We start from the raw sequence: 10152 nt of genomic DNA, 5'->3' as shown, positions 1-10152 counted from the left end.
ACAACTTAGAAGCCGGACAGTGCATTCAAATGGCTCCTCCAGTCCTGCAAATTATACCTGCATGAATAGTAGATTTTGCATACGTTTTTTTTTTTTTTTTTTACCACTTTAACCCTGGCAACACTATTTTTGTCACGTCATTATAGAGGAAAATATTTCCTCTATAATGAAAATAGCAGATCTACAAGCTCAGCGCATTGCCACGCGACACTTGGTGAGCTTGAAGATCTGGTACTTTCGAAACCTTTTGATGTATGGCTCAATGCCACTGTGCCAGTGTACCAGTGTATGCCATTATTGAGCCATAATATATGTAATTACCTATGTGTCCGAGTAATCTGAGCTTGTACTGTAGGTCTGAGCTTGTAGATCATGTAACGTTACTGGTTTGTGCTGATGTCACTAGGCTTAACCAAGCTACTCTCTTCTTGTTCTGCATCAGGCAGGAGGATTGTATAGGATGTATTCGTCTGTATACTTTAAAATGTATTGTCAGTGTCTTTTTGTTCTGCACCAGGCCGGGTGTATAGAGTGTATACGTCTGTTTACATTTATTAATATTAGTTTGAGGGTGTCTTTTTTTTTCTTCTGTACTACTTCTTTGCCCTCTGGTGCCTGAATTTCCGCCGTGGGATCAAAAAGGTTTTTTATCTATTTATCTATCTATATAACTATCCATCCATCCATCCATTTATCTATGATAGCATATCTGCTATTATCTGAGTATCTTAACTTGCAAATCTGAGTATGAAGGACTGAAAAGTGTTGAATAGGGCTTAAGTGGTTAAACATGCCACTGTGCCAGCGGTCAGTGAAAGCTACTAATGAGCCATAATATAACAAATGTAAATATCTCCACTTTCTCATCTGATAAATGTTTCCTGCCAGTGTTTTGTCGAGCTGAAAACAAATTGTTCCATGTTGACACACTCCACACTTGCAAAGGGGTTCCAGTAAAAGCGGGTGTTGTAGTAGGCCTATACATGTACATTATAGGTCTGTGTATCGCACAGTAAACCGCGGCAAACTGCTCACCTCAAGAATCCACAGCATGCAGGGAACCAACATGTGCCAAGGTTACTACAGTACATGGCTCCAATATGGTGCCATTATGCCGAGGTGTGAGCAATGTGACCTAGTACTGTCAGGCCATGCAGCTACACAGTGCCTCCCTACACTAGAGTGCTTGTGGACTGTGCTGGTATAATCTGTAATGTGAAGAGTGGTGGCCAGCAGTGGTGGAAAAAGTACTTAAATGTTTTTAGTAAAAGTATCAATACTGCAATGTGGAAATACTCTGTTACAAGTATAAGTCCGGAATTAAAAATGTACTTGAGTAAAAGTACAAAAGTATTGGCATCAAAATGTACTTAAAGTACCAAAAGTAAAAGTACTAAAATATTTGAAAATAGCAGATCTACAAGCTCACAACGTAGATCGGCTATTTTCAAATAGGCTATAGGTATAAAATAGGGCTAAAGTGTTTAATGTATGTTTTATATTGTAATAATTTATACCTGCAAAGTAGCTAGTAACTAAAGTTTTCAAATAACTGTAGTGGAGTAAAAGTACAATATGTGCCTCTGAGATGTACTGTAGTGGAGTAGAAGTAAATTGGAAATACTCAAGTAAAGTACATATACCTCAAATGTACTTAAGTACAGTACTTAAGCAAATGTACTTAGTTACTTTCCACCACTGCTAGGAAGGGACTCTTGGGACCCACATACACAATTATATTTTGAATTAAGCACTTACCAGTAAGCCCTATTTCAAATATAGTGAAAATAGCCGATCCACAACACGTTGTGAGCTTGTAGATCTGCTATTTTCACTATTTAAATAACTTTTCAACATGGCAATGTATTGATATTGAAAAGAGAACTTCGTAATTGGTACTCTTCCACCACTGAATGCGAGCCTCGGTGGTGTTGCATACCATTACATTACATTACATTACATTACAGTCATTTAGCAGACGCTTTTATCCAAAGCGACTTACAATAAGTGCATTCAACATAGGTAGGGAACGAAACTACTAATCACCAGAGGTCTTAAGTGCATTTCCTGTAAAAACAAGCAACCAAGAGTATACCTAGCGCTAAGGTAAAAGTGCAATATATCAGCTATCTACTTTCATAAACACATGAGATAAAATAGCCAAATCAAATGAGCACGAGCTAATAGATCCAATACAACAATACAACAATAGTTCCTACAACTAGTTAACAACAAGTAGGCCAGGCAAAGAGGAAGGGTAGTGTTTCCTGAAGAGGTGGGTTTTCAGCCTGCGGCGAAAGATGGGCAGTGACTCTGCTGTCCTGACATCAGTGGGAAGTTCATTCCACCACTGTGGGGCCAGAATACCAACTCCTGGGACAGAAATGGTGCCATATCTGAGAGTGTTGTTGAAGCCAAACTAGCCCTGCGCGTTGTTGTCAACGGCTCGGACTTGGCCGGCACGCTCTACCAGGTTAATTGCAGGAGGCTTTAACAGATCAAATATTCTCCCTGCTTCCCAGTCCAAGACAAATAAATTTGGTATTTGCAACTGGTGTGTGTGTGTGTGTGTGTGTGTGTGTGTGTGTGTGTGTGTGTGTGTGTGTGTGTGTGTGTGTGTGTGTGTGTGGGGGGGGGGTCCTTTGTTTGACGTAAAATAAAGAAAATAAAGGTACTACTACTGTGGCTTTTGCTTCTGAAATACTATTTCCTGCACATAATCAGGTGAGCAGAGCATGGGATTATAGGAACATCTGGAGAAGTTACACGTGACAGACACGCAATACTGCATGTCCAAAGTAAACCTTTACATCTCTGTCAGTTCGGTGTGTGTGTGTGTGTGTGTGTGTGTGTGTGTGTGTGTGTGTGTGTGTGTGTGTGGGGGGTAGCTGTCTGTCTCCCTGCCTCTTCCTCTCTCTCTCTTCCTCTCATGCACACGCACGCACGTACACACACACACACACACACACACACACACACACACACACACACACACACACACACACACACACACACACACACACACACACACACACACACACACACACACACACACACACACACACACACACACACACACACACACACACAAACGTATTATGCACACACAAGTGTAAGTGCATGTTATGATGATATGATTATAGGACATTTTATCTGCTTGACCCAGTAAATACATGAATAAATGAATCACTCTCATCCGTGTAAGCACATACTGTACTGATACACTCACACCATGGCCATCAACTACTTTATCAGATAGACTGACGTCTGTGTACAATGATCCCCCTCATTATCTTTCGGTCATGTCATGTGTCCAGTACTATATTGTTGCTGTCAGTGTTTTTTTCCCCGTAAATGAATGCCCTACTTACACTTACACTTATACTGTAGCGTCACACAAAAGTATCAAAAGTAGCAGATCTGCAAGCTTTTGAGCTTGTAGATCTGCTACTTTTGATACCTTTGAATTTGAATCCTGAAAAGTTTTGGACATAATGAGGTAATGTGTGTGTAATAAACTTGAGAATTTGTCGTGTGATACTGTCTGGTGTCATCTTGTTCTCCGAGATCGTCACTCATCATCACATACAGTAGTAACAAAGTACATTTACTAGAGTACTGTACTTAAGTAATTTTTGGGAGTATATGTAGGCTACTTTACTTCAGTATTCGTATTTTTTGGATACTTATTACTTTCACCCCACTACTACACATTTTGCGACAGCTTGCGACACATTGTGAGCTTGTAGATCTGCCTTTTTCACTAGTGTTGATATTTTTCTAAAAAGTTCTGGAAATATTTATAAAGCAATGCATTCATATTAAAAAGAAAATATAGTAATTTGTACTTTTGAATACTTAAGTATGTACTTTTGAATACATAAGCATTCAAAAGTACTTTAACTCAAGTACACATTTGACTGAGCAACTTTCACTTGTAGTTGAGTAATGATTGACCAGGAGTATACTTTGACTCAAGTACTGGGGTTGAATAGCCTACTTTATACATAGCCCCCCCCCCCCCCCAACACCATTCTCTGACAAAAGACCGCCATCAAATATTACATCCCCACAGGCCTTTACTGCCTAACCTCTACACAATAATAAATGCACACCTACATGTGTATTCCTCCATGCTGAGCTGAAACCAGCCTAGCATTCGTAAAAAGGGCGCCAGTCAAGCCATTATGTGCGCTTGCATGCAGATGTGCACCACATGTATTAGAAAAATAAAAGTCCTCCAAAAACAAGCACTGAGGAATAGGGAAATAGTCCAAACTATCCAAGAGAGGCGGGTTCTGTCTAGCGGTGGACACTAACAGTAACTAAGTACATTTACTTGAGTACTGCACTGTATGTTTTTGGAGTTTTTTCACCGACCGACCAACCGGACCGACCGGACCGACCGACCGACCGACCAACAGACAGAGTACGTTATTGAGTAGCTATCCAGCAGCAGCTGAAGGGATAGAAGCAGCCACTATGCACTCCCCAAATGACACTATGAATTTTATTTGGGGAGCCACTATGCACTCCCCAAACACATCAGACACAACCCAGTAGCCTGGGTTGTGAGAGATGCCCCGTCCTTCCCTACCTTCAAAACCGCCCTGAAAACCCACCTGTTCAGAATCGCCTTTCCAAGTTGACTTGACTTGACTGTTTCAACTTTTTTGTGTTTTATTGCTTTTAATTCTTATCTTACTTGCTTATTTATTTATTTATTCTAATAAAGTTGTCGTTTTTTCACTCTCTCCCCTGGCCCCCGGACACACACATGTGAAGCGACTTTTAGTACTTAGAAAAGCGCTATATATATTCCAGGTATTATTATTATTACTATGGAAAATATTGTTGAGCTCTATCACACCTCCTCAACGCGCACGCGCACGCACACGCACACGCACACACACACACACACACACACACACAATGCCAGCCTTTGTTTCCTCCGGTTCACAGCCAATGGGGACTGTGCTAAGTGGTTTAACATATATTTGTGCGGGTCAGTGTGTCTCCGTGCTTCAACCAGTATGCATGGAGCATGACGCATGCGTTCTCCCATGTGAGCAATAACATCCGGAACTCTCTAATTGCTATTTCTCTGCGTCCGTCGCCCCAACTGCAAATCCTTTGCGAAAGCCATTAAAAGAAAAAGAAAAAAATCAATTTTCCTTGTGTCACCTCCATGTTACAGGGCCAGTAGCTTTACATCCAGCACATTGTAAATTCAAAGTAGGTTTGCCCAGGCTTTGGTTGCGCTCTGCCAGACCATAAGTGAGGCTGGCAGCCTGCGTCACAACCCATCACAGCCCTAGTACAGGCTACCTAACACTGTGGGATATGGATATGGTGGAACACATAATGGATCGGTCACTTCGCTCCATTGCCGCTCAGAGCCAAATGAGGGGTGACGAGTCTGACGACTGACAACTTGAGTGTGCATGGTTCCCTTGCGGGGGGAACCTGCAGTTTAAAAATCAAACGCTTCCGCTCTCCCGTGTATGAATGGACAAGAGGCTGCGGGCTGGGGGTCGGGGGGCTTGCTGGGGAAGCGTAACATCCTGAGAGACCCCCATCTCAGTGGGGCAGCCCTCTCCAAAACTGGGGTAACTTGTCGACTGGAGTCTGGAGGGTTGGGGTTGAATGGTGGAGTGGTTGTCCGTCTTCTAACTGGTTCGCTAACTGGTTTGCAAACTTTTTCTTGTCAAGGACCACCCCAAATTCATATGTATTTGGCCGCGGACCCTCATCTGAAAATGTTTTGTGCCAGGGACCTCCCATATAAGATTATTGTCGTTAAAATGTTTCAAAAATATTCAAAATGTGGATCTACAAGCTCTCAACGCAGATCGGATATTTTCAAATAGCTGATGTATATAGGGTTGAGGTGGCTAAACGGATTTTCATGCTATATGATCAAATATTGCTGCACACCCCCCCAAGGACCGCACTTTGAGAACTTCTGATGGAACCCACAGTTATACATTACTGTGGCCTCCTGCAGTTGGACAACAGCTCATTGTTTTGATGTTTTGTCTCTGTATGTATTCACCCGTTATGTAGTGCTTTGGATGTGGTGAACTGTTATCTTTTTGATGGGGTCCTTTCAGCTGTACTAAATTAACCCGTTGTTACGACCCGGCCCAGGGGTCACCAGGTGTAACATAAAAGAATGGCCTCCCTCCTTCCCACTCCCCAAACACAGCCAATCAACACCAATGTAAAACCAAACCAACACCGATATTTGAAAATTACTTCAGGGTAACTCCTAATCAGAAGAAAATCCTATGCTTACCGTAGTATCAAGGGCAAGACCGCCAGGTTTATGAACATCTTCCACCCAGCTACCATCAGACTGTTGAACGACTCACAAGGCATGATCACCGCCTGTCATCAGCATTGGCCCTGGACTTTTGCTTTTCCTCATGGACCTACCTGTGGATTATACCAGTGAACGTTACCATTGTGGACTATGTTAGTGGTTTTCAACCCTTTTCATATCAAGGTCCATTATTTATTCGGCATTTGAGCCACGAACCACCATTTGATGAGATTTAGCCTCTAAGACTTAGAATATTTTATTATCGTTGGATGAGATTTTGTCCACAATTCCATGCTGTATTGATCTTGGTACCAATAGGAGAGATAACAGGCAAACGTTGATATAAATACATAACAATAACATTCTTCTACATTCTCTAATTGTGAAGACTTCTTGTACATTAAGTAATGCAGATGTTTAAACAATAATTTAATTCTTGAGATCGTAAAATGAAACCAAATGGACCCGTAAGGGTCCATTTGGTTTCATTTTATGCTCTCAAGAGTTAAAGATCTATAAGGGTCCATTTGGTACCTACTCTCCATCATTTAGCTGGGGACCACCTGGAACCCCCTGTGCCACTGGTTGAGAACCTGGACTATGTGGTAGAATCTGACACGTGCTGATACTCTGCATCTGGACTTTATCTCATGTACAACGCGCTGAATATGTACAGATGGATATGATGTGTGTACGTAGATACCTTTTTTTCTCCATTATTATTCTTTTTATGCTTTCTTTTCCCCCTTGCTCCCCCGCCCCGTCTCTTCTTCGTCTTCCTTTTTCCCTCTTCTGGACACAACAAATGCGATGGGAGCTTGCACACAAATTTCACCCACTCTACAACTGTAAACCTGTGATGTGACAATAAAGATGATTCCGATCCGCGTGAAAGAAAAAAAAAACCTTACCGAATATAACTAAATAGAAAACAAACAAACATGAAGTAAAAAAATAAAAAAAAACTAGTAAAAAAATAAAAACAAAAGAAAGGACACCCACACCTACACTACCATGGCTGTACATTGAACTACATGTTATTATCCTAGTCAATCTAATGCACACTGGCACGCCACACATACAATGACACACAGTAGACTGGCATGGTTGGAGGCTGGTGGTCAGACGTAGGTGACAGCCGACTTTATAGTTGAGCCCATGGTCACAGGAGCCAATCAGCAGCCAGGTTCCACCTACCAGTTACCGCCAGTCAGTGCCATCTAGGCTCTGCCACCAGTCAGTCGCCACTCACACCAGCTGCTAACCAATCACTCAATCAGCACCACTCAAATGAGGGGAAAAGACATGCAGAAGCAAAACACAGCACAGGGCGTTTCCCCCGTTGCTGTCGGGTGGAAGACGTATGTCCCAAACCGTTCCTTTTTAAAATTGTGAAAATAGCCGATCTACAAGCTCACAGTGCATGGCATCGCGACACGTTGTCAGCTTTTAGGTCTGCTATGTTCACTACAATGTAAAATCCTCAGTGGCAGTTTAATTCTGAGAGCGTTTGTGCGACACTCTTGTATGATGAAGTAGGGCCTTAATATAAAAAGTTCAAATATGTTGATAAGAGGTTTCTGTCCGACAGCACCATACTATGTACGGTATGAGCCTAGGGTCATAATACTTTTAAGAAGTACAGAATAGACTTATAGACTTATGTATATAATTCTCCCTTTATAGTGTGCCAAAAGTATGTACATTCAATCAAAATGTCATTTTTCATACATTATGACATGTATTGTTGGTAAGCAGTGTTATTTAAAAGTTGACCCATGAACCTTTTTAAACTCTTGAGAGCTTACTGTCAGCTTCTATTAGAGTTCTGTTTCTTATCAGTGTAAATCTCTGAGGATTCCATTGTAATGCTGCCTAGATTTCAATTAAGCTGAGGCAATATGGTCTACAGCAGGGGTTCTCAATGTGGGGTCCAGGGAACCCCAGGGGCCTTGAAGGGATTCCATGAGGTCCCCAACACAATGATTTATAGCTGTGAGCTTTTAGAGAGAAGGTAAGGATTGATGTGACCATTTCTAGAAGGCAACACATACAATGCTTTTCAACTGCAGGGCAAAATATATTCATAAGGGTGTTACACAGCCAATGTATGCCATGGGAATGGTATGATTTGCAGACTGACACAACCTTATTGTATTGACTTCTACTTTCTAAAAATAGAACCAGGTAAACAGGAAGGGCACGTGAACCGAGTATGATACCGCTGTGGATGAGGCATCAGGGAAATATCAAAGTTCACTCCCCGCCCCCCCCATAGTGTATGAGTTCCACAATCACTGCACAATATATACACCGCACAAGGGAACCAGGCATACATTACATTGAGTTTAAAATAGGGAATTAGTTAAGGGACATGTTATTCTGTGTAAAGGATACTTCTCTTCTTAGTGAAACTTACATACACTCTACAATTCATGATCATCACAAAGTTTTTTTTTTTTTAAGATGTGGCAACCATTCATAGATGTGGACACTTCCAGGTTGAATCCGTTTTCTTTTTTCTAATTTTGTTTATTTAGGTTGATGTGCAGTAATTTTTTCTTTTTGTTAAATTGCATTAAAAAAAACTAAAACAATGAGAGAACTGTGAATTGAATTATTTTATTGCAGAATGAACTGTTCCTATCAAACTTGAGGTAGGGAAATATTACACGCACTGTACAGAATAAACATGAGATAACAACGCAAGTCATTTTCTGTGAAGAAAGCACCTTGATAAGAGTTGAAATATAGAGACCTACACAGTATCTTCCTTTATATCTCAAATCCTTTATAAAATGATGTAGTGCTATATATTTAATATGAACATATTAACAAGAATCATGATTACAAACTTCATAGCCTATGTGACTGTATGTGCAGCAGCTGAGAGGTTGGGACTTGTAATGTGGAAGGCAATAGGTCTCTGTGAAAAGATGTCTGATTATAACATTGTTGATGACGGGTGGAAACCTTGTACTGTATGTCCAAAATCTTTATTTTTTCTTATTTCAAAAACATTTAAAAATAAAAAGCTCATAAGCTCACAATGCGTTGTGTGAGCTTGTGGATCTGATATTTTCACTACTTTTGTGCGACACTCTTGTTACAAAAAAAACATTGAGTTGAAATATGGAGATACACGGTTTCTGCCTGATGGCAACGACATGATAAGTGTTCTATGGTTCTGTTGCTGTTTAGCAGTGTATGATATATTAGTATATATAAACATTAAGGCTTATTGTCGCTGTTGGTGGAAACCTTCTATGTCCAAAACCTAAACCATGAAATATAAAAAAGAACTTGTGTTCTAATTAATGGATACAACGCGGTCATTATTTTGTCACGTCTTGTTAATACTTTTCATTGGTTCAATATTCATAAAACCAACGGACACACTTGACCACTTTCACTTTAAAAAACAAAACAAAAAAAAAACGCTGTGAGCTTGTAGATTGGTTTCTTCAGCTACTTTAACCATAGAAAGTTGTAATATGGAGACCCGACAGCAATATTATTGAATACAGTATTGGGGTTCAGACATACAGTACACCAGCAAAACCAGATGGCTGACAAAGTCTGGTACGTGGGTTTTGGCGCAAGAAACAATAACTCACATGACAGATGTGTGTACTTCCTGACCAGCAGGGAGTTTGGACTACACACTGAACAAACATCACACTGGGAGTGACAACAACACACACACACACACATGCACACACACACACACGAGCACACGCGCGCACACACACACACACACACACACACACACACACACACTCGTGCACACACACGCACACATATAGCAGCATTACAATCCATACTGA

The 10152-nt window shown here is 40.9% G+C and overlaps 1 protein-coding gene across 4 annotated transcripts in view; it reads right to left on the bottom strand.

Moving 5' to 3' along the window:
• Positions 1 to 8943: 8943 nt before the first annotated feature.
• LOC311038878 (cysteine-rich secretory protein LCCL domain-containing 1-like) overlaps positions 8944 to 10152 on the bottom strand; it is a 29589-nt gene continuing 28380 nt past the window's right edge. For all 4 annotated transcript variants that reach the window (XM_084048502.1, XM_084048499.1, XM_084048500.1 and 1 more), the window contains one exon: positions 8944 to 10152. This exon is cut by the window's right edge and continues 736 nt beyond it. The gene's annotated coding sequence lies outside the window, so the exon portion shown is untranslated.

This window comes from Gymnoscopelus microlampas (genome assembly GCF_963454915.1).
Source record: "Gymnoscopelus microlampas genome assembly, chromosome: 22".
NCBI lineage: Eukaryota > Metazoa > Chordata > Actinopteri > Myctophiformes > Myctophidae > Gymnoscopelus > Gymnoscopelus microlampas.
The sequence above is the reverse complement of the archived record's forward strand: the minus strand, read 5'-3'. Positions and strand labels throughout refer to the sequence as shown.